Here is a 21,241-nt window from a genome sequence, read left to right as displayed (position 1 = left end):
TACACCATACAGCTTGTATGTTAGAGTGCAACAATGGTAAATCAATAATATTACCATGTTTATATATTAATAATGCGAATTATATTTCTTAAGTATTACAATATAAATTAATATATAACTGTACCTCGATATGATGGACTGTGAACATTGTGAAAATCCCCCTGTTAATGTTATACATGTTTAAATCAAAGTGTCACTGCTTGCAAACAATGTTCTGCGGCGGCTCTCGTGGTGCAGTGGGTAAGGCGCTGGCCTTCCACCCGAGAGTTCTGGGTTCGATTCCCGGTCATGACAAAAACATTAATGTGTTTTTCTCAAAGCCTGGATGTTTGTGATTGTTCAAAATTACTAACAACCACCTTGTACGAAAAAGCAAGGACATGGTTATTAATAATTCTATAAAAAAAAAACAATGTTCTGCACATAATAATCATGCCATTACTTCTCGCACTCGTATTCGAGTCATAACGCCGTCCTACTTGTAGGACGTAACACTGACGCAGTGTTGCCAACTAAAATTTTCAAAATTCAGTATATTTTCTGATTTTTTCTTCAAAATATCAGTAGATTGACAAAATTGTATGAAATTCAACGATTGTGTTTGGTAGAAGCGTGCATATTGACATAATCTCACAAGTTTCTTTTGAAAAACTATGTAAAAAGTGACTTTATCCATCACAAATAACATAATTTCTTCTTTTCCTGACCAAAATTTCAGTAGATCTACTGAAATTTCAGTATATATTGCAACACTGCACTGACGTATGCAACGCTGCCCGCTAATTCACACAGCTGGACAGCAGTTTAATTTGTTCACTCGAAGTGAGTGTCATTACTATATTCAATAAGTGTACAATGGTTAGAAGTAGATTAAGCTGACTTATATCACATCATGGGTATCACATCATGGCTAAAATTGAAATAACTTTTAAAGTTATGATCTTGGAAAATGATGATGGAAGTGAAGATAGTGAAAAAAAGAAACAACACGCCCAATAAAAGTTATCTGTGATAAGATCCATTTATTGACTATTCGTCAGATAACGTAATTCAACCATATTATACACATTTTCGTAATTTTACAGGGTTGATTATAAAAAAAACAGCAGACTTCAAAAGTGAAAACAAAACTTGATTCTTTTTTCAAAACAGGATTATTGAAAACAAAACCCGTCGATATCGAATATTAGCCATAGATAACAGACGTATATTGATATTAACGTCACTCTACAACGGGTGCGTCCGTACATATCTTCCGAAGACGAATAAACAGGATTTTGTTTGTGTTTTTATACAACGGACTTTCGGCTTTAACTGACACCCTCTCATCTACATTAGTCCGTTATATCAAGGTTCTGCTATATGTATAGATTATAGAAATAAGTAAATATTTATATATACTGTATAATTCAATATAAAGTATCTCTCTCTAAAGCAAGGATAGTTTATTTATTAAATTGAATACTTGTGTGTGTCTATTAATTAAATATTATGATCGTGACACACGCTATTTTCAAATAACTGCATTTAAAATGATGGTAGATAATATTATTATAAAGTGTATTCTGATTTTGTCCATAAGTTGCAATTATTTATTCTAAACTGAAAAGTTATATTTTCACTCGGCATTCTTTTAACAACTGTGTGTTTAAAAATTAATAAAATACATATTATAAAACAAAACAACGGACGTTTCACTTATTTCACACCTAATCTTTTTCTTCCACATATCTTGTATGCCTACTAAATTCTTAAAAAGGGTACACTGAGCTCATTATGTGTGCTTTCATGCTTTATATTTTTTATATGTTTTGTACCTATTTACTTTTCATACTGTTTTTTGAGATACTGCATATATTTCTTTCTTCTTTACACTGTTTTAATGCTATTTTTTTCATTTTAAATATCATGTTGTGGACGTCTTAAATTTATAATTTGTAATGTTCACCATAATTATGTCTTTCGTGTAGGTACTTCCATGTATCTACTTTATTATTTTAGTATTTACTCTTTATACTGTTTTTCTCATACTGTATATTATATATATGAGGAGCAAACATTCAAAACGTGATTTGTCACACAGATGTTGAGCTGAGATAATCAAGAAAAACATATTGTACTCAAAATGGTTTTTTTATTATAAAACTGTTTAAGGAAGGTATTTTAAGCCTGGTATTTTGTATAATCCAAAATTCGCGGAAGTGGTTCAATTTTTGATTTTAAATTTGGACAAAACACGATTTGCATGAAACTTGTGGGCAAAACACTATTTGAATGAAAATCAAGGCATTATATTTTTTATAGGATAAAAGGTTCTTTGAACACTGATTCTGGTTTCCTTTCATAGATTTAAATATGGACTATCAGAATTGACAATAAACGGCATTTTTCAAAATGTGTGACAAATCACTTTTTGAATGTTTGCTCCTCATATTTGTTTCTAAATAATATCATCTTCTGAACGTCCTAAATCTATAAAGTTCACTATATGTTAAATAAATAAATTTGAATTTGAGACAAATATTTCCGGACTGGTCGAAAATTTTTGCGGACTGGCGGTTATAAATCACTGCACTATTAAATACTTTATACGCGTCCGTAATCATTTCACACAAATAAATACGAATAAGATAAATTACTACTTAACTATCTATTGCAAGTATTTACTTTGTAAACTCTTGTGCTAAATTCTCGCCTAAGGATAAGAATATGTGTCAATAGTCGAAACAAAGCATTCCGAGAAAACACTTAAACGAGTAACTACTGACAACAAACATAAACAGTACCATTTAATTGAAAAACGTTTAAATACATGATAATATAATTATTTCACTTGTCTAGAGGATTCGTGCAATTTTAGCAAGACGTAAGTATTTACAAAGTCATTTAAAGTGTTTATTACACACGAAAACATAATACTTGCAAAATATTATGGTATAAAATATGGCACGAAGATTAATACTATAATTATGAGTAATGTATAATATTTACCTATAAATAAAATTGTTAAAGAAAAACCTTTTCCAACGGGTCTATTCTATATACAAGCCTGCTTTTGGTCCGCTACGGCAGCTAAATGGGTGCCGGACAAAATCCCGAAGGCCGAAATCCCGAATTCTGAAATCCCGAATGGCCGAAATCCCGAATGCCTAAATCCTGAATGGCCAAAATCCCGAATGGCCGGAATCCCGAAGGCTGAAATCCCGAAAAACAGTAATAATTCTCAACAACTACCAACTCGAAAGCAAAAAATACTACTTTTTATGAAAGAAAATGCAATAAAAAATGTATATATATATATGTATTTTTTGAAAATAAGTATTAATATCTTAGTTTAGTTCTTGTGTCTCCTGTAAAAAATTGCGCAATCTTAATACTTATCGTGAATTGAGCAAATTTTACAGGAGAAACAAAAACCCATTTTTTGTAGAAAAACGGAAACTAAGATAATATTAATAATTATTGTCAATATATATATGAGTATATATTTTTTACTTGCATTTTCTTTTATAAAAAGTAGTATTTTTGCTTTCGAATTGGTAGTTGTTGAGAATTATTACTGTTTGTATTTTTTTATCTTTCGGGATTTCGGCCTTCGGGATTCCGGCCATTCGGGATTTCGGCCATTCGGGATTTCAGCATTCGTGATTTTGACCCAAACCCTAGCTAAATAGGGTAGGAAAGTATCAAATTATTAACACTTATTGTAACAATTATAATAAGTTAACCGTATGAACTGTCTCGAACGAATCTCGGTCTAAAATTTATCACATCTAAGATAGGTGCTGTTATAACACAGTACTTATTGTACCAATTATAACTAAATTATTGCAATTATTACAATAAGTGTTAATAATTCGATACTTTTCTATTCTTTTTAGCTACCGTAGCGGACCGAAAGCAGCCTCGTGTACAGAATAGACCCGCTTATATGTAATACCTATTTTGACTTACCTGAACACCACGGAAACAAGCACAGGTAAATAATACATCCTTGAGGTTTAGACGCATATTGCAAATTATCCCAGTAAAACATTCCAAGGGTACGCGAAAGATAGGATTATTTGTTTTCGGTGTTAGTCCCTATCAAGTCCGAATAAAATTAGTGCTGCAAGGCTTTGAAATCCCGTTCCCTAATTCCCGAAATTGTTGCGTAAACAAAAATTTCAAACCCTTTGTTGTGTTTCGTGTAATTGAAAATGATTGTGTAAAATATACACCTTGACAATTCGCTCCCGGTTTCATTAAAATACTATATGCGAGGCGTTCTGCTGGTACTTAATCATCCCCATTTAGGGTCACGAAAGAAAATATTTGTATCTATGGCGTATCAACACTGATATTACAAAAAATGCATTATTTATTTAATAAACAGTAATGCTGTGATTACATTAGGATGCACATCGCGTACTGTCACATGCTGTTACGGTAAGCTTCCGCTACGGAAAAAAAGGTTGTCACATCGTTTTTCTTGGTGTTTAAAATCTTATCAGACTGATACTTCCATCCCGTAGCATATTTTCAACCTTTAAACGAACACTTTCAGTTAGCAAAATCTGCCTAAATCATCAGAAAAACAATGAGGTTACCTCACGCATACCGCACTGCATTGACACCCGCATGACTCAATAAACGTTTTTTTTTATCATTTTCTACATGGTTACACATTTTTGACTCATGTCAAAATCATTTTTAGCGGTTGGCACTGTGTATTTTTTATAAGAATGTTGTCTATTATCTACGGTTTGCAGGTTGGGGTCTGTTCAAAATAATATCTATGGATGCAATATCGCAAGTAATTTTAACGTATGCGCACGTAGAAACTGTTAAAATTAATTGAAATACTAAAACATGAGAGCTGGCACTCTCTATCATTGAATTTACAGATATAGTAATCGTTCACTTGAGTTGAATCGTTAACTTCTTTACTTGAGGTTGTATGGATACTATCCGTGGCTTTATCCAACTAACTTACTCTTAGGCATGCTTACATACTGCAGTCTGCAATTTAGAAGAGATTTTTATTTAACTATGTATTTTTTCGACTTATACGAGGTGTAAATGAGAACTCTGCCATTCTGCGCAGTTTTGGGTAGAGCACCGTTCTCTGAAATCGTGGAAGAAAACTGAGCTCGCCAAAAACAAATAACTCAATGAGTATTTCATTTAAAAGCCTATTAACCGATATTCTTCACGGAGGAGTGAAAATGGTAATATATGTAGCTGTCAGTATATTATTGATCAAATATCTATTTTTAATGTACCAAATTATTCGACCGCAATAATAAATTTCCAACGACTCATATGCCGGTAAACAACTTATTACCTGTATCAGCAGATTGATTGGCGATATTAAATAGGTATCGCAATGGAAAATTAGTCTAATATCCATTCCCATAGTATCATAGTATACTATGACTGTAATAATAAATAAAATTCACAGCTACTCGTATTTAAGCCGCTGACTCGTTCAATATAATTATGTACTAGAATATAATGTTTAGGTATTACTTTTGACTGTTTAAATTACGAATAATGATTTATCAAAATGTCACTCGAATATACGTTTCCAGTCTGTTACCATCGCAGTCTCTATATAGCTTCGCCCAACATCTGATTGTACCGAGATGCGGACCTCGGATTCGTACCTGTCATAAGTTTAGTATTGTAACATAACTGCTGTAACATACTATTGTACCAACCGTTACGCCTAATACAATTCGCTCCTGCATACATCTTCGACTTCTTCATCATCCTCAACACCATAACCTACGACACATCGACGACTCCCAAAGTGATAACTAGGGAATCCAATCCCGAGCAGAAATTCTGATCCCGGGATTTCGGGATTACAATTTGACAATCCCGGAATCCCGGGACTGGTCCCGGGATTGGCACTTTTTCTATTGTTAATACAAAATTTTTATATTTACAAATAACATTGATAAAATCGGTCAAAAATAAATCTAGTATAATTTATACTATTTAAGACATTTATTGTTAATATCGTATACGTTCAATCTTGGAAATACACAAGTTTAACAGAGTAAAATATAATATTGTTATATAAATAATAATGTGAATTTAATAGGAGATTGCTGTTTCTGATAGTAAAGACTTAATGAATGGATTAGCGAGATTTAAAATAGTAAAGCAAATAATCATAGCGTACTTTTGGCCTTTCAGCTTCATAAATCTAATTAGTCAGCCAAATATGAAACTGCCGTAAAACGTATGATATCATGGTGGAATTACTTTTTTAAAAGTGCCAAGCATTGTTTTTTTTCCAATGTTTCCATTTTTAATAATTTATGTGAAAAAATAAAATGAATCGGCAACCTACACATGGGTATAAATCATACTTCATTCAAACTCAGTTTATTTCTAATGTAGCTATTTTTTATTAAAAGTATTTTTTTCTGTTATATTTTCGCTTTTATTTTATTTTCCATAAAAAGTGATAAAAAAATCAATCCCGAAATCCCGGGATTATGTTAATCAATCCCGGGATTCATAGGTATCGAAAATAGCTCGGGATCCCTAGTGATAACCCACACATCGAACACTACATATATATATATTGTTGACATACATAACATTTAGTAGGTGATTTATATTTTTTATGAAACGTTACTTTAAAAAAATGTAAATTTTGGCGAAGAAATATTAGCGAACATTCAAAATGGACTCAGTATACTCCTAATCTTCATACCTCCGGTTGTTTGTTGTTTTTGGAAAACCTACATATTATACTACCCCTAACTGGTATTTGAATGGGTTTTCACATTAATCTGTTTAACTTGTGTTATACCAACTAAATAAAGATAAATCTTCCTGGATGACGCTGTCAAAATACGAGACCAATATAAATTTAAAAGATTTTGAGCGGTATGTCCGAAATGAAATATGGCAACATTGAATCGAACTTTTAAAATCCATTTCAAAGATAATCAATGTATATAGATTGCTTTCAAAGTTGTACAACGAGCAATTTGTACGAAACACGTGTACAACGAAAAAATAGCCTAAAGCACAAGGCAAATTCACAAATGGCGAAAAAATCATTCATTATGGATTTCACGAGATATAACAAAAATCAAGGATTTCTCTAACCAAATAATGTTGGAAATCAAGTTGGTAAAATAGATCCTGATTGTTATTATATAATATGTACAATATTTATTTATTTTATTCTATTTACGAGTGTTAAAAAAAGTCACATTGAGCACATAACAAATTATTAATTCAAGACGTGTGAACGTCATGACATTTAGAATAAAAAGTACAAGTTAACCAACTAGAAGAAAAACAATGCAAAAGTAATTTTATAGAAAAGAAATAAAATAAAATAATTACAAGATAAAAGGAACTTTTTATATACCAAGTTTTTAAATTTTCTGTTGAATCATATAAACTTGACAATTCTATGTATTAATAATATAGGACAAATAAGGCAATTGTCAGCAAATCATTTGTTGCTACTTTGCAACAAACAAACAAATACAGAATACTGAAATGTCATTTTGATTTATAATAATTTATTATTAATAATTTAGTTGCTAGGACCACCCCCTTAGCAACCAATAATAGTGGATTGGATTACGGATTTCTTCCGAAATAACTTTTCATACAAAACAGAATTAACCGAAAATGAATTTAATTATACTTAAAGATAGCTAAAAGTTTTAAAAGAATGCATTGGCATCTTGTTCTGATATATTCTAAAAGTTTCAAATGTCTAGCTAGTCGGGAAGTTAGTTAAAAATTGATTGCAAGATTTGTACTGGATAAACAACCACCGGATAAACAAGAATACGAGCTAAGAAAAACATGGTAAAAACAAGAATAATTCAAAAAAAAAATACAAATTAAACAATAAAATAGAATTTAAAAAACAGAACACATAATGCATCGCTAAAAATGTCTACATCTAGGGAGTGCCTTGACCAGCCGCACAGCCCTCGCTTTTTTTTGAATTATTAATAACCATGTCCTTGCTTTTTCGTACAAGGTGGTTGTCAGTAATTTTAACGTTTCTAACGTAACTATTTCAAATGATAATTACTAACTTTTTGTGAAATGAATTAGAGTTGTATTTTCAATTATTTAGCAAATTGTGCCATTTTAAAAATCACAATACATATTAAAACCATCCCACATAAATTAGCTTCTGTAATATAAAAAAAAGGGAACACTTAATATGTTACACGTTAACACCCAGGCTTTGAGAAAAACATATAAATATTGTGTCCTCGGGTGTCGTATTTTTTTCTACAAAAAGATTTTTTCTAGTGTATATATGCATGCGATGTTTTCAAATTATATATGTTCAATAAAGTTACATTCTTAAATCTTATGTCTTATTCGTTTACTAAAAGAAATAATTTATTAAATAAAATAATACTTAATAATGAGATAAGATTTTTTCATATTTAATAACATATTATATGTTTATTATTGACAAGAAATTGAAAAAAAATCTTTTTATTATTTTTAGATATGTATTGATTACATAAAACACTTTATTTTATCTTTATTTTTTCCGCTAGATGTCATGAAAACTTGTCATTTTTGAAATTATACTTCTTTTGGGGCGTTTGGTAGAGAGTAAAATTGAGAGCTACGCGCGAAAAAAAAGTGCGCGACAGTATGAAGTTAACTGCGAATCATTCAGCTGTATACAAACGCAAGTTTGATAGTAGAATTGTTCCGTTGCCTCGGCAACGAATTTATTATTGTCGGCTATTTACAATTCCTTACTTAAACAAAAGATTAAACATCAGAGTGACAGTTGTTATTTTAAAAATAAAAACAACGAGAAATAATTATATAATTTTGTAATATAGGTTAAAGTGTATAGAAATAAACCAACGGCGCTCCAAATATACTATAAATAAATTTAATTTAATTTAATTTAATTTTTTAAAAATAAAAACAACGAGAAATAATTATATAATTTTGTAATATAGGTTAAAGTGTATAGAAATAAACCAACGGCGCTCCAATAAGCGGCCGTTTTTCTTGAGTGTGTAATTTAACAAGATAATTAAGAGCTAGTCGAAGAATCTAAGTTATCACAAGTTTTGTTTTTGTTTTGTTACGCCAAAGAAGTATAACTTCTAACGCGCGTACATAAGTACCTACACGCACCGATTTTTTTTACTAAATCTGTTAGTAAATGTCACTCTCTTCGAATTTAAAATCATATTGTTTGAAGCTCTAATACAATACCTATGTAATAAAATTATGAAATACCGAACAAATAAACAAAATATCACGGATTACGCGTGTGTTGGATAAAGCTTTTGATCCTTTTCCCTGTTTGTCATGTATCATAATCTTTTATGCAAATATCGCAAGCTATGCGGAATCTTTCTGTTACAAAAAATGGTCGCCACTGCTAAAAAGGATTTCAAAGTCACGATGTGAACCATTTTTAAAGCCAAGCTTTTTTTGCCAATTATGAAATTCGCAAATATGTATAATAATTGGTGTCAGAGTGAAGTATTTTTTTTATTCATTCGCTTGCCTGATTATGTTTTATTTGTTTTCATATATTATGTATATTTTTAACCTCGTTAAAATAATGAATATTTTTTTGGGAAACACACATATTAACAAACATTCATATTATAAAAAAAAAAAAAAAAAAAAATCTCGAAAGATGAAAGAAAGTCATGTTAATTATTTGTTGAATAAAATAAAAATCGGTGTGTGTACTTATTTATGTACGCGCGTTAGAAGTTATACTTCTTTGGCATAATAAAACAAAAACAACACTTGTGATAACCTAGATTCTTTGACTGGCTCTTAATTATCTTGTTAAATTACATACTCAAGAAAAACGGCCGCTTATTGGAGCGCCGCTCGTTTATTTCTATAAGTACACTTAATTAATAATTATTTCTAGTTTTTTTTTAATTTTTAAAGTAACAACTGTCACTCTGACGCTTAATCGTTTGTTTACGTAAGAAATTGAAAATGGCCGACAATAATAAATTCGTAAATAATTCTAATATCAAACTTGTGTTGGTATATAGCTGACTGATTCCTTCTGATGACTTCAAAAATAGTTCATTAAATTATTAGCAAAGTACCTACAAGTAAGTTGTCACTAAAAGTTGGAGATATCCTGACGTCGGCCAGGAATAAAGATACCAATTATTGTTACTTACCTTGATTTAAGCCACAAAACACAGTCGCTAATATTAACGCAACTTGAGAAGCGCTTCAGTGGCATGCACATTAGCTAATTTCGTCGTAATTGTATAATATTAGTGGCTAAATTTGTAGAGCATATTAGCCGGAATAAGACGGATGCGTGTTCGTGTCCTGTAAATTCAATTAATTAGTCAGGGAACTCAAAAATAAATCAGATATAATAAATAAACTGAAATACTTAAATGTTGTGGAGAAACAGACAACTGATCACGAGTGTGGAAGAATATAAGATAAACTTAAACACGTGTTAAGAATACGCTTGTATTTTGTTCTGACAACTCGGTACTGTAATGGCAGATGGTTATAACTTCAGTTTTTCACTTTTTAAGTTAATTTCCATAATATGTTCCAAATTGTACATTCTTTGATGTAGGAAAATATTTGAGCTGCAACTTTATTGGTCATAAAGTAACGTTAAAATATATCTGCATTTGAACAAATGTGAAAAAAGTTGATATGGCAAAAAGATATAGGTATCTGGTTAAAATTCAAGATAAATAAAGCTTCGATCTTTTTAAAAGAAATGATTTGAGGTTTGTGTTGGGATGCTAATTCATCCTATTTTTTGATTTAAAATACTTCAACATATCTTATAAACTGACTGTTGTCAGACTGATTTCAAAACTTTGTTTTTGCTCTCCTGTAAAATAAAATTGTGTTAACAGCAGTTATAACCGTTTCCCATCACAGTACCGAACTGCTCTTGTTTTATGCACTGACACTCATTCAATATTGGTGTATTTTAAATTGAAACAGTGTAGTGTATTGGGTTATAGCCTATCGTAATTTTATTTATTAATCTACTCTGTGTGTAGCATATACGGTTACATGTAAGTTGTACGTATGCAGTTCATCGTAGGACACTTATTCGTGCGCCGCAGTACGTAAAACATAAGTTCATATAACATTTTATCAAATGACGAGTTCTTCGTTGAACATTTCACCGTGGTATACATTTGTACGTATCTTATAAAATGCGGCGATAGTTTGCAAATAGTACTGTTCCAATTAGTTTAACCCTAACCTAACCTAGTAAAGACATCTCATAAAATTCACCACATGTTGTAGCATACGTACAAATATACTCCACGGTGAAATTTTAACGAAGAACTCGTCATTTGATTAAATGTTACACGAACTCGTGTTTCACGTACTGCGGCGCACGAACCAGTGTCCTGCGGTGAACTGTTTACGTACAAATTTCCTGATACGGGCATATACATGCCACTTGGATTAATAATGTTATGTTACATGTGTTCAATCAATTCAGTATGATTTAATAAACATTTTTATTTTTAAAGAACGTGGGTACTTTTGATACACATCACGTATTGTGTTATAACAATTATTTCTTTTCTGTTATCTGACAGTCTTTATTATATTGTGTTTGACGATTTGTGAAGTGACTTTGAAACGTTGGTATGCGTGATCATCCCACAACCTTTCTGGGTAAATATCTCATGGCGCCTTGAGTGAAGGTTCATAATCCGTACCCACGTAAGTATATATTTATTTGACAGTTCCGGCATTGAAAAATCTGATATAATGAATAGAATTTGAACAAAGCTCAAATGTTAAGATTGGGAGGACTATCTATCCCATTAAAAGTGATAGGTTTTGTACTGTAAGATTATATTTGACCATAATTGAATTATAGGTAGGTGCTTTAATTAAAACAATACAATAAAAGGTTTAAGTCAGGATTATTATTGAGAACACTAATTTCAAAACGAATATCAAAAATTATAGAACATACATAATTTTGAAAAACACTTTCTGAGAAAATATATTATAACCAACAGAAAAAAAAAATTTTGAAAAAAGTAAGCCACCCCGGCAGAGAATCGAACCCTCCGTCTCCCGGGTTTACGCCCCATGCGCGCATTGCCTCTATGCTACGCGGTGACATACTAATTGCGACAAATTTTAAATATTGACCACTTTTAATACCCACTCATCAGCGCTCTTCTAAATCAAGATACTTTGGCAATCGGTTTTTGTTTTATTAAATCAAAGTAGATACACATTACTTCAATTACTAACCGACGTCGTGGATTTCTCCAATATTTTTTATGATGTAACTTACTTGAACTTGCTAATAATTTTTAATTAATTATTTCTTTTATTCAACGAATAATTCACAAGATTTATAAATGTACCATTCTAATTATTGAACATACATAATCTTGAAAAACGCTTTCAGAGAAAATATATTATAACCAATAGAAAAAATCATGTTCAATAATTAGAATCGTACATTCTTAAATCTTGTGAATTATTCGTTGAATAAAAGAAATAGTTAATTTAAAAATTATATTTTACAATATAAAATTTTTTTCTCAAATAATTCGCATGAATCATAGACAGATCGAACTGAAATGCTTGAATTGGATATTTGAGTCGCTTAAAATCATAACTCACATATTCCAAAAATCAAGTTTTGAGATAATCGCTAAAAACCAACAGAGCACTATTTTTTGTAATTAGAAGAACAGTATTGAACTCCCTAGAATATTAATGAGTGAAAGAGTCGAATAACTTTTTTTTTAAATATATATACCTAATACTCCTAACGTTGCAGACATACAGCATACTATGAGAAATAGAGCTCCCCGATTGGTTAGGAAGGCGTTGGTGACAAAACTCTATTCTTTGAAATAGACGACATATTACACCAACAATGAACTTTGTCAACGATTTTCACATGGTTTAAATTGACTTTTAATACTCAACTATTTTTCGGTATATAGATTAATTCATTTAGAATCACTTGGCATATTTAACTAAAAAACGACAAAATTGCAATATGTGAGCTATGATTCTAAGCGACTCATTTATATACTATCAATAATTCTGCATAGTATATAAATCAGTGGCGAAGGCTCCATACTAAGCGATTATTTAAAGCCTACCTTCTAAGAAAACTATATCTTCAAGTATTTATTTCAAATTGCAATAAAAAAATATATAGAAAATTTTAAAATATTAAGAGTCATCTATTGTGTGAATTTGAATGTAGACTATGTAAATTAGCCGAGTTTAGAATCAAACAAAAAATTACAAGCGAGTGACGACATCTGTTGTTTTTCTTTGAATGACGATTGTCGATTATTGACTTCATAATCGAAAATGGTTTTCTATACCTTATATGACTCATGTCTTCGAGCAAGTCTACAAATTTTATCACGTCTTGGAAGCGTTCGAGTGACCGCCTTCCAACTCTTTTTGCAAAGTTTATTGTCTATGCCTGCCGCTTTAAATAATAATAAATAAATAAGATGATTTAAAAAAATAATGTCTATTGGGTTCAATCAGATATAATTATTAATTGATTTTAAAAATAACAAATAATTGTATCTCGTGATAATTATTTAGATTAGTTCAGTCATAGACAAACATAATTTATATCGTTTTAATTCAGTCAGATTGTTGTTCAAAACATGGTGGTATAGTTTTATTTTGTGAGACAATTCTGTGATTTATTGTATTCTGAATGTGGATAGATTATCTTTTTTTGTACCCTAAGTCATTCGTCAGTGCTTCAAATACAAATTATTTGTAAAAATGTCTAGTTTTCCAACTGAAATTGGTCATTGCTGTAGTACAGATCAAATTTTAAAAATATCATTTTCAAGTTTGACGTTTAACCAAAAATCAGAAATTATCAAAGCTGGAAGATCAACCGTTCATTTAAATTTGCATACAGCAAAAAAAACTTATGTTAGACATTTCCACAACAATTTATATGACAAATATTCGTTTTTGACTGGCAGTTGTCAATTAAATAAACTATATTGTTGGCCATGTATGCTATTTGCCACAGATAAGTCTGCGTGGAATTATTCTGGTATAAGTGATTTAAATAATTTGACAAATTCAGTGGTAAAACATGTGACTACAGAAAAACATTTACATTCAATCGTAAATCTGGAATCTTTTGGTAAAACTAGAATCGAATTTGCCGTTGATAAACAACAAAAGGCAATTGCTAGAGTACACAATGAGAAAGTCGACAGAAATCTTAATATAATGCGTAGATTGATAGATACAACAATTTTTTTGGGTAAACAAGAATTATCTTTTCGAGCACACGATGAAAGTGAATCATCAAATAATCGTGGAAATTTCATAGAATCTCTTCAATTTTTATCATCTTACGATTCTGTAATTGAAGGACATTTTAATTCATTAAAATCTTCGTGCGCCTTTTCTGGATTATCAGGTGAGATTCAGAATGATTTAATTTCGTCAATATCATCCGTAATTATTTCAGAAATTAAGGCTGAAATTGCAGAAGCTAGTTTTGTTTCTATAATGATAGATGAAACACCAGATATTAGTCGCCGTGAACAGTTAACAACCATTTTGCGATACGTTTCAAATAATTCTGTAGAAGAACGATTTTTAGGTTATGTAGACGTAAGTTCAGAGAGAACTGCCATTGTTTTGAGTTCACATGTATTCTCCATATTAGAAAAGTTTAATTGTAGTGAAAAATTGGTAGCGCAAAGTTATGATGGGGCTGCAGTAATGTCTTCAGAATTAAACGGAGTTCAATCAAAAGTTCGAGAAAAATGTTCTATGGCCATATTTGTACCGTGCCATGCTCATATTTTAAATTTAGTTTTATCTAGATCCGTTGAAAATGTTGCGGAATGTAAAAAATTTTTTGGACACATTAATAAATTAGTGAGTTTTTTTAATACATCTACAAAGAGAAGTGCATTGCTCAATGAAATAATGGATCGCCGTCTTCCAAGTGTTGCATCGACCAGGTGGCACTACCACTCTCGTATACTTAATGTAATACATGACAATAGATCTGATTTCATAACGACATTCGAGACAATACAGAATAATTCTTCTAAATGGGATGAAGATTCTTTAACCTTTGCAGATGCTTATGATAGTAAATTTAAAGAATTTGAATTTAACTTTTACTTAGGAATATTCTCCGAAATCTATGCCCGAACGGATATTTTATTTAAAATTATTCAAAGTAGAACTGTAAACATTTCTTATTCCATTAAAAAAATTAACGAATTTAAAAAATGGTTAGAGACCGACTTCCAAAATAGTTTTAGTAATTTATATAATAAATATAAAAACCTCTGTGAACCACCAAAAAAACGTCGCAGAAATGAATTAAATGATGAGCAATATTTTAAAATCATTTTTAAGGAGGTTTGCGATAACATTTTAATGCAAATGAACGATAGATTTGTTTCATTTGAAAAATTAATTTTTTTAGAATTACTTGAACCGACGCTATTTAAATCGTTTAAACGAAAATTTCCAGATAAACTATTTGAATCCCTGAAAAACAGTTATTCTGGTATTTTTGATTCAAGTCAATTGAAAAACGAACTTAAAGTCATTTATTCTTTACCAGAATTTCAAGATTCAAATTTAAGAGAGTTGTTCGAATATTTTAAAAACAAAAAATGTCTAGTGGAAGCTTTCTCACAGACTTATAAACTAGTCAAATTATTTTTAAGGCTACCGACCACGACAGCGACGGCAGAAAGGAGTTTTTCTACTCTAAAACGTGTCCACACATATTGTCGAAATACTCAAAATCAAACTAGATTATCGAATCTTTCAATTATAGCTATTGAAAAAGAATTATTAATTAAATTAAAACGTGGGCAAACATTTTATGATGATGTTTTAAAAAAATTTCTGCAGAAAAACAGACGAATTGACTTAGAGTACAAATGATCATATAGTAAGCCTTTATATTAATTACCTACTGAAATATCTTGAAGTGTTTTGAATGGCAAAATGACAACAACGGCTTTTTTCAAAGCCACCAATGATATATTTTTGGGCGTATGTTACGTGTATGAATGTTTATGAAAATACATAATTTAAACTCATCGCTCAATTTTATACCGTCGGTGAGCTATTGAAATTTCAACGATTCAGTGTGGCGTTGTCATTAGTGTGCACATATTAATATTCATCAGTACTAATATCGTAAGTATTATCTTCTTATTTCCTGTAAGTATACCTTACAAGTGTGCTATTTTTCTCTGATCTCTACAGCTTACCTCTTCCCAAAAGTCACCCTTCGCCACTGATATAAATATCCAGTTCAAGTGTATATATACTTACATCAAGTTTTAAATATGCAACATCTTACACTTGTAATTAAGAGCATGCTCGATTTCAAAAGTTACCGCACGCCACTGATAGGTAACTCAGTGGCGAAGGGTGGAGGTAGGCTATTAAGATCCGACGTAAATAGTGCATACTAAACTTTGTCATTTAAACGTATTTGTTTTCATTGAATTAATAGTGTTTGCTAGTTTTTACTCAATTAAGCCCTACGTAAGTATCACCATCTATAATGACATTCTTAATTAACGAACACAAATAAGTTTTGCTGAAAAGTGTGCACTATTTTTATATATTATACTTAATCTATTATATTTGGTTTAGGCAGGGCTTAATTGAATTTTAAAAACTAACCATCACCATTTGCAAATTATATTCTTAGTTCTTAGTAGATACTTAGTACTTAGACAGAGTTTAGTGTGCACTATTTATGTCGTTTAAACGGCAAACCTCCACCCCTTGCCAATGGTAACAACTTATATCATTTATTTATCTTGTTACCATGTCCGATCTTAAGAAAATCCCTCTATAGAATGGAGGTAGATATTAACATATTTTCGTTTTTATAATGAATGGATGCCAGCCACCTGCTCAACCTATCAGGTCCATACTCTGACTCCAAACGCACATTAAAAAACAATATGTGTATTTGCCAGACCCGGGATTCAGAACCTATGATCTACAATATTTCGTTGTTATCTGTTATTTTATTTTACTTTCTTTATTGTGAATTTTATTTTAATTTTCCATGTAATTTTCTATGTAATCTATAATTTTAATACATGTAATATAATATTAATACTAACAACCGAAGGTACCAATTCCCTTACTATTCCGGTACTCCATTAATTCCCAATACGTTACCATTGTTCCCAGAATGGACGATTTTACACCTCTTGAGTGTATTATTTTTATTGTTCATAATTACTGATGATCTATTATTAGGTTTTGACGATTTATATACGCTTATCGAGTGTATTATTATTGATAAGGTAGAGGGTATTTTATAAGCAGTTCAACTATTCATAAATTGTTTGTTATATCTTTTGTTTTATTGTGATCCATGACTTAATAGCTGGGTGATAAAGTGTTTACCTACTTTATTGATATAAGTGTGAGTTAATTGTATTCGTTGTCAGTGTTCATTTGCCTTTTGGTAAGTGTACGTAGTGCCTGAAGATGCCGAAAGGCGAAATACCAGGTCGCAAAAAACGACTCAAATGGAATAGTACAAAACTTAAATCCAATAGACAATACATGTCTCAGAATTCGAATACTTATCCGTAAAAGTATTTAAACTTATTTAAAATCCGCGTCCTAAATATTTTAAAAGGTTAAAACATCACAGACTGAAATAAAATAGAATATATTATTTGAGGAAGCTTTTTCTTGTTCAGTTTTTTTTTATTTATCTGAGTAAGAAAATAAAGTGCTTACTTCTATGAATAAAACATGCTGCTTGACATTTACCATGATTGTAAAAATACAAGTGATATTCAAGAAAGATGAGAAAATTTTTACTATTACTTACTGAAGATTCGTAAAATTGTATTACAATATATAGTAGGATACTGATTTAAGGTTCTCTATTATTCATCCTTCTTCGATTACTTCCTCTTGGATGATTATCAGTAAGGTGGAGTATAATGATAGGATTATACGATGAAATAAGCAATTTAATACTATCGACCCAGGGTCTCTTCGAGGTACTTCGTGGAATTTGAATTTAAATTCTAATTAATTTAAGTTTTGTAAAATTTCATTTAAGTCGTTTGCTATGACTTATAAAACTACTTTTCATTCATAAAAATTATCATTAAAAATACACAATAATACGATGAAAGTATTCAATGAATTAACACAGTTTTCTTATCAGTTTTGTGAAGGAAGCCATTCACCCAATCCATTGGGTCTGTACCAGTGGCGAAGGGTGGAGGTTGGCTGTTAAGATTCGATATAAATAATGCAAACCAAACTTTGTCAGTCATATTTATTTGTTTTCATTGAACCAAGAATACAATTTGCAGATGTTGTTGATTAGTTTGTAAAATTCAATTAAACTCTGCCTAAACCAAACCACAATAGTTTTGATATGCTGGTGATCCGACGAAAATTTGCACATTTTTTCAGTCATTCTTATTAGTTTTCATTTAATTAAGAATACGTCATATTACAGATGACGTTAGTTAGTTTTTTAAAGTTCATTAAACCTTGCCTAAACCAAACCATAATCGATAAAAAATATTCTTCTATATATAAAATATTTAAAATTATGTATGATTAAATTGCATAATTTTAGATATTTTCTACTATGGTTTGGACTAGATAGGGTTTTATTGAATTTTAAAAACTAACGAACACTATCTATAGATCGTATTATTAGTTCAATGAAAACAAATACGTTTGACTGACATTGTTTAGTGTGCATTATTTATGTTTGATCTTAACAGCTTACCTCTACCCTTTGCCACTGGTCTGTACACTAAATTACATTGAAAAAACAACGTGTTTTAGTTTATTTCCCAACCGCGGGTTCGATCTCCCGATTCACGGCTTCATAGACGACTTGCCAACTCGGCTACCGTGAGTGAATTCAAGTTAATCTGTGAATTTAAAAAAAAAATCTTTTTAATAATTTTACGTGCGTATTGATTACAGTTAAGTATATGAAAAAGAATACAAAATGAAAACATCTAGTATATTTGAACTGCCATAAAAGTTTACCAAAATAGTAGTATGAGTTCTTTTTATTGAAATATAAGCAAGTTCTATGAAGAGTTTTCAATTCGATTTCCTTGCAGAACAGCCGGCTCATCCATTTCCCAAAACGAACGACACTCAGCTAATACCCCACGCGACGCGCCTATCCTTACTACAACCTAAATTCAAAGACTTCATCGATAATTCAATATTTATTTATATTTGTAGTTTTATTAGAGTCGAGTACAACTATTTTATATCGAAAAAAAATATAAAACATTTATATATATTCAACAGTATTTTGGATAAAGTTCAGTTATGAGGAATACATCAGCGGAAAACACATTTTGATAATACTAGATATACTGAATTTTTTGTTAGGTTAACCTACCCAAACCTAACATAACCTAACCTAACCCAACCTAACCCAACTTAAAATAACCCAAACTAACAAATAATCCAGTATATCGGGTATTTTCAAAATGTGTTTTCCGCTGAATTCCTCATAACCGAACTGTACCTTATTTTGTATTAAAACATGTCATGAATTTCGTTGTCATGGATAACAACACTCTCATCTTTCGTTAATGATACACGATCAACTTCTATGGATGTGGCATAATATATCCTTGTATCAATAAATAATATTTATAGTTTTTCTAAGATTATATCAACAATAACATAAATTTTCTACAAATAAATCTATAATTCAATATGATTTGCAGCGAATTTAATTATTGGTGGTGCTTCTTCATCGGTCATGCTTTCGTCATTAACTTCATATATTTTCTGTTCATCGTCTGTTTTATATATAAGGCTTTCTACAAATAGGTATGCCAATCATTTAAATAGGTAATTGGCAGGGCTTGTAAATTAATGTATTGTGGTAATAACAATGTAAATTGCTCTAAAAAAAAACTGTAATTTTATAAATTTTAAATTTCCCGCCATTCGCAGAGCTCAACTTAAAATTAATCGCTAATACCATAAAGTGGTTCAAACAAAGTATGTGCGTACATTTTTTGAAAGTACAGTTCACTTCGCTCCATCTTTTATAACTTATATCGTCGAAATGTTTCCATCATCATCTGTAATTTAATTTTAATGTTGTACCTTGGTCAAGGGGAGGCTGACAGGGCTCTAACCTAGGGGCCTAGGCTCAGGATGGCCCGGTATGTCGGGTTGACAAATTAAGTGAGATAAACATACACCACAAATTTGCTCTAATAGTAAAAAAAAGTCTATTTGACAGGCAATATTTTATTTTATAATTAATTTTAGTGTTTTTCCTAACTAATAAAAATGACTATTATTTATCCAATATGGCTAAGGATTGCATGTTGCTTGGCTATCATAAAGGGGGGTCGCGATCAGTGCTTCATAATACGATGCCGAATGCCAACAGCTTAATAATTCAAGTTTATTTATTTAGAAATACAAAAAATCACTAAAATACACGGAATACCTCTAAGTCTGCAATTCCACGGAATACCATTTGGAGAACACCAATATAGAACATTACATCACCCTTAACCTTAGCGATAGGTAGGGCGCCCGCCTAATATCGTGGCCTGGGCGCCCGCTTTAGAATGTGGGGTCCATGATCTTGGTTACTGTAAAAATATTCCTATAAATAAACACGATTTGTGCGGGATCCTACTGCGTGTAAAAAAAATTACATGCTATTTATTTACCACTCATTCCCTCATAAAGAAATCCTAACTCCTAGTATAATATATTGCTTACACACATGTAATTTAAAGAATATGCACTCAAACTTTGTTAAGTTCTAGCTATTTACTTCTTCTTATTGTGCCATCCCCTGGCGGAGGTCGGCCACCATCAAGGCGATTTTATCTTTGTCGTCTGCTACCCGGAACAGTTCAGTGGAACTGCACTCGTACCAATGACGGAGGTTCTTAAGCCACGAAATGCGGCGCCGTCCTCTGCTACGCTTTCCATTGATCTTTCCTTGAATGACAAGTTGGGGAATGGTGTATTTTTGTCCTCTCACAATGTGGTTTACTAAATATTGACACAATGAAAGGATTATCACTCAGTTGTCACAGAGTTTACTCTAAAGCCCGTGTCAGATCATTATTCCAATCACGTACACCAATAACACGAGATTCGCGCCGGCAACCAATGCCTCAAATGCAAAATCAATGACATTCCGATTTCTTTGCAGACAAGTATGCAG

This window comes from Rhyacophila brunnea, unplaced genomic scaffold (assembly GCF_057557595.1).
Source record: "Rhyacophila brunnea isolate RB1 unplaced genomic scaffold, BYU_Rbru_1.0 scaffold_19, whole genome shotgun sequence".
Classification (NCBI taxonomy): Eukaryota; Metazoa; Arthropoda; class Insecta; order Trichoptera; family Rhyacophilidae; genus Rhyacophila; species Rhyacophila brunnea.
Note: the sequence above shows the minus strand (reverse complement) of the source record.